The 5149-nt window shown below is 48.2% G+C and overlaps 1 long non-coding RNA gene across 2 annotated transcripts; it reads right to left on the bottom strand.

Annotated features, from left to right (window-relative positions):
• Nucleotides 1-1162: 1162 nt before the first annotated feature.
• On the bottom strand, nt 1163-5143 carry LOC121026615 (uncharacterized). 2 transcript variants are annotated; one of them, XR_005788401.1, is made up of 3 exons: nt 3708-5143; nt 2770-2976; nt 1163-2611 (listed from the first exon to the last, which is right to left on the bottom strand). It is a non-coding gene; the product is annotated as an uncharacterized LOC121026615 (long non-coding RNA). The 2 variants fall into 2 exon arrangements; XR_005788402.1 differs by having other exon boundaries at nt 3842-5143.
• Between the last annotated feature and the right edge of the window lie 6 nt (nt 5144-5149).

The raw sequence follows: 5149 nt of genomic DNA, 5'->3' as shown, positions 1-5149 counted from the left end.
AGAATCTAAACGTCCCCTGCCTCATGGAAGGTTCATTGACAGCACCCACACGCCACTCCTCTTCCCGCCATGTGCAGAGTATGGTCAGCAGAAGAGTGCAGAAAGCTTAGATGGAAACGCTTGGATACAATTCCAACCACATTCCCATCCACAACATGAGGATTCGTAACGATTCCTAAGAGGCCATTGCTCTGTATGATAGACAAACTCTTTTAGCTTCTTTGTATTGGAAGCCTGAGAAGCAGACATGACCCATTTCTTCCCTGGGACCTAATATCTGTCATGCCCCAGAGGCTGCGATTGCCCCTGAACGTACAATGCCTACCACACGTTCACATGAAGACCCTCGACCCCCACTGTCAAGTTTCAGTAAACACTCATATCCCTTCTAGACCCCAGGTTTCATTAATCAAGACAAATCAAAAGCCTGAAACATCACAAGGAAACAAAATAGGAAGGATTAATCCTCTAACCTGGTCACCGGACCCAGGTGGTTCCCGGATATCCAGAAACATCTGCACATGGCCATGAGAATCGAAACGTCCCCTGCCTCACGGAAGGTTCATTGACAGCCCCCACACGCCGCTCGTCTTCTTGCCACGGGCAAGGTATGATCACCAGAAGAGTGCAGGAAGTTTTGATGGAAACGCCTGGATACAATTGCAACCACATTCCCGTACACAACATGAGGATTCCCAGTGATTCCTAGTAGGCCATTGCTCTGCATGGTAGACGTACTCTTTCAGCTTCTTTGTAAAGGGAGTCTGACAACCTGACAGCCCCACGTTGGGTAGCACTACGGAGAACAGTAGGATGGACTCTCAAAAAATTAATAATTGAGGGGCGCCTGGGTGGCGCAGTCGGTTAAGCGTCCGACTTCAGCCAGGTCACGATCTCGCGGTCAGGGAGTTCGAGCCCCGCGTCGGGCTCTGGGCTGATGGCTCAGAGCCTGGAGCCTGTTTCCGATCTGTGTCTCCCTCTCTCTCTGCCCCTCCCCCGTTCATGCTCTGTCTCTCTCTGTCCCAAAAATAAATAAACGTTGAGAAAAAAAAATTTAAAAAAAAAAGTAATAATTGAGCTCCTATATGATGTATCAATCCCGTATCTGGGCGTTTATATAAACGACAGGAAGCCACTATGTCAAAGACACATACTCATCCCATATCCTCACTACAGCATTATTCTCAACGTGTAAGACATGAGAGACTTGTGAGCATCCATCCACAGTAGAAATGGATAAAGAAAATGTGGTACATGTGTCCAATGAAATAACACTCATCCGTGGAAACGTGCGCCTATAACAGGGAACCAGTGTAACAACGAATCCACTCCATTTCAAAGGCCTTACCTCGCGCTCCTTCGGCAGCACAAGTGCAAAGGCCTTACCTTCAGGTGTTCGATATCCATTCCCTTTCTGTCACCGACATACGCAAGAGGAATGAAAATCCACTTCAGGCTAACAGGGTTTGACATGAAATACTTCACACCAAGAATTCATAACTCATTAACATCCCCGCTGGGAAGTACACATTCATTGAGTACAGGCCTCATAACGCAACTGATGTGGCAGGCTCCAGAGTGGACTCCTGGGAAAGAGCCACCAAGCCAGACCCCACCTTGAATTGGGAGGGTCACCTTGTCTTTCCCTCAGGGTCCTGAGTTTGAGACGCCACCAATTAAACAGTCACCCTTTTGGAAGCGTCCACCTTGGGACTTATTTTGTGAAGTGCCAGTACTCAGAAGACTTACCCATAAAACATTCATCTACGTCTTCCCCATCCCTCCCCCCAATGAAATGACCCAACATGACTTTGATGGGCAGTGGGCGGGCACAAGTGTGTGTGCCAGAAGGAGGAGGCATCACAGTTATTAAGTTGTACAACTGCTTTCCACAAGCAAACAAGCCATTCTTGTTCACCTTTGTACCTGCCGCCTGGGGAAGGAACATGTGTTGGGGCACAGAGTTTTCTAAGTACCTCAGGTCTCAGGTTTTCACTGGGTAGGAAGTCGTAAGGACCCCCATCTCCCACGGCTTGAAAGTAACTGAACCAAGTATAGGGATAAATGAAAAGTCTTTGAAATGTCAACATGCTGTGTAAAGGCTACATACGTTAGTGTCTAACCACAAAGAAATGTGGATCCTTTGGACTTTGGGGAGTGCACCTCAGGCTCTGCGATGCCACCTTCTGGATAAAACTGGTGCGAACAAAGCAATAGAGGAACCAGAGGTGTGTCTGACTCTAGAGGTCCCGAGGGTCTTTGAATGCACCTTAGAGCCATTCGTCTTTATGCTTAACACTCTCACACCCAACCGTCAAAGTCTTCACCTGATTTGCACCAAATTAACCCCTGCCCAGAAAAGAAGTAACTTTATACAGAGAAGGAAAGACAGGAGACCTTTGGGCACTGCCAGTTACCGAGCACCCTCCAGCCCCAACTTGACGCTGAGTGACATCAGCTTCAATGTCAGACGTCCAAGGCAGCCAGGAAAGAATGCAGCTCAGAGAAAGGCAGGGTCTGGGATGCTGGGCTACCTCCTGGCATCACAGCAGAGTTAAAGAGGTCCATTTCCAAAGAGATGCCCAAGACCCTCTGAGAATAGTTGCTGGCCCTGTGAAAGGAAACAAAACGTAGCTGAAATTACAGCAAAAGGCTCAAGAAATCAAGTGCAAGTGGGGTCTGCACAGGTGGCAAGAGGATCTAAACCAAGCCATGATCCTTTGCTCCCATAAACACATTCTGGAAACCGTGTCCTAATTTCTTCAGTACCTCCTGTGTGCTGAGCCCTTCATAAAGACGATCACGCTTGATTTTCACACCACGCCTGAGAGCAAGAGCAAGGTGTCATTTCCATTTTGCAGATGTGGAAGCTGAGGCTCAGAGATGACAGGAAGAAAGGGCCGAGGGTCTTTCAGACTCACATACTGGAAACTTATTGTGAACGAAACACGATGGGTGACACGGTCTCGGCAACATCTGCAGAGCCAAAAAATAGCTAGAATGTACGGAAGGGGAAACCTGCAAAGAAGTATTGACCCGCATGTTGCTTGAACTGTTAGCCTGTGCTTCTGGGACGGCTGCCACATAAATGCCCGCCCACCCACCCCAGCGGGGGTGGGCCGGGAGACTGTCACCCACCCTCTGGCACCCACTTGGTGTACAGGTCTCCTCTTTCTCGCCTCTCCTAGGTACTCCTGGCTTTCAATTGATTCAGATCCATGACTTTAAAAAGTTACATTCAGACCTGAAGAAATGCACCTGAGCAGTGCTCCCACAATCTCGGAGTTCCTGAAGTTTGTGTCTGACCATCCCATCCAGTCCATCCTGCTTCTGCATGGTAGTAGAAAGCGATTACCAAAAGGATAAAAAGGCTCAAGATCAGGGTTTTCTGGGCATCTGGCATTCTAATAAAGCCAACGCGTGTGTAACAGTGGCACGCAACAGTAAGCAGAGGAACACGAAGAAGGTCTGGAAGAAAGATGCCACTGACTCCTTGAGGAAATTGACTCAAGACGTGGAGTCTCTACCACGGAGTTAACAAGTAGTGTCTAGGGAGTGACCCCGACCTTGTGGGAAGCGCCCATGCGCCCATGTTAGAGACTCAGGGATGGGATTTCCACACCGTCTGGAAGAAAGGTACAGCTGACAGGAGACAAGGGCTATTCACCCAACACCTCTGGCCTCACACAGCCTAAGGTTGCTCTTACCTGCACGGCTGGTCTTGACTATCGGTTCAGGGTCCTCTCCTCTCATTACGGGCCCACCGGCTGACCGGAACTGGACGTTCCCATCACAGATCCTGAGGGAGGTGATGATTGTACAAATCTACAAAGGGACTTACCTGTGAAAGGAAGGTCAGCTTGGGACCGCTGCAGGAAAATTAGGTCACTTGGAAACTCACAACACGAGTGGATGGGGCAAACGTCCTCTTTCCCTCATCCAGAGCAATTTCTGAAAGTGGTTGGTGGGGCCAGAGGACCCAATCATGCAGCCTGTGTGAAGTAGGCCAAAAGAGTGAAAGAGAATGTAAGACAGGAACTGCATGAATCAACCCACAAGGTGAGACTGCGGCTTTAGAGGCTGGCTGATTGTCCCCTCAGCACGAACCATGGTGCATCCCGCCTTCATCAACCAGCACAGGGGAATTCTTAAATATTATGTTAAGAGGTATCACCACTCAGTGGCGAGAAGGGGTGTCTCAGAACTCCCGTGTCGCTCTTCACTAATGAAACCGTCCACTCATACACAATTGCGGGTAACAAACCTTTGGAATGGGTGGTGGTGTTCTCACTTTGTCACCAATTGCTGACACTGACATACCACGCAAGACGATGGGTAACAAATCATTCAAACGGGTTTTGTGTTCTACTTAATAGACCACGAAATGCACATTACAATGGCTGGGCTGTTCTACGAGACTTCGTAGTCGGTAACATAGTAAGTTCCAAAACTGCTAAAAAGAAAAATGAGCTAAGTTAATCACAACAAATTCCCGAAGCATTTCACACATTGCATAATGTCCCTACCACCTGACATTGAACCTAGGTCTCCGAGGAGGAAACAACGGGAACAAATTGGACATTTGGTTACCTACACATTGGAGAATCTGCTCTCAATGTGCAAGAATGCCCCTAGGATCCTACAGGCAATGGGCAAGTCATGAAAGCACCTTCATTCCACACTTAGATTTTGTTCAAGATCTAGGACTCTGTCTCAAAAGTCAGGATTGGTGAGGCTGGTTGAGGGTCCCCGTTCCTGAAGTCTGCTTTCCTGTCAGTACCGAGGACAGTCAAACCCAAATACCAGCAGTGGATCTTTCACAGGTCTAAATGTAATCAAAGTACATTTTACAGACCTCCAACGTGTCACCGATATGAGTCATTAAATCGTTTCTACGTGAGCTAAGATACCAAATTCAAGTCAATATCAAGAGTCAATCAGCAAAAAGGCCAATAAGGCAAACCCAGCTATCACCATTATCAAAAGGAAGTCCCTGTTGTACTTCACACCAAGTATCAGATTACGCTCAGGGATGAGGGCGCTCAGGGGTTTGAGCAAAACAACAGCCTCCCTCTCATTTAATTCTCCCCTTGTATACACAGTAGGTCTGACACAGGAAGGGAGGTGTATGAGGAGAAGCAGGCAGCCA

This window comes from Herpailurus yagouaroundi, unplaced genomic scaffold, assembly GCF_014898765.1.
Source record: "Herpailurus yagouaroundi ecotype Mexico unplaced genomic scaffold, PumYag 147116, whole genome shotgun sequence".
NCBI lineage: Eukaryota > Metazoa > Chordata > Mammalia > Carnivora > Felidae > Herpailurus > Herpailurus yagouaroundi.
The sequence above is the reverse complement of the archived record's forward strand: the minus strand, read 5'-3'. Positions and strand labels throughout refer to the sequence as shown.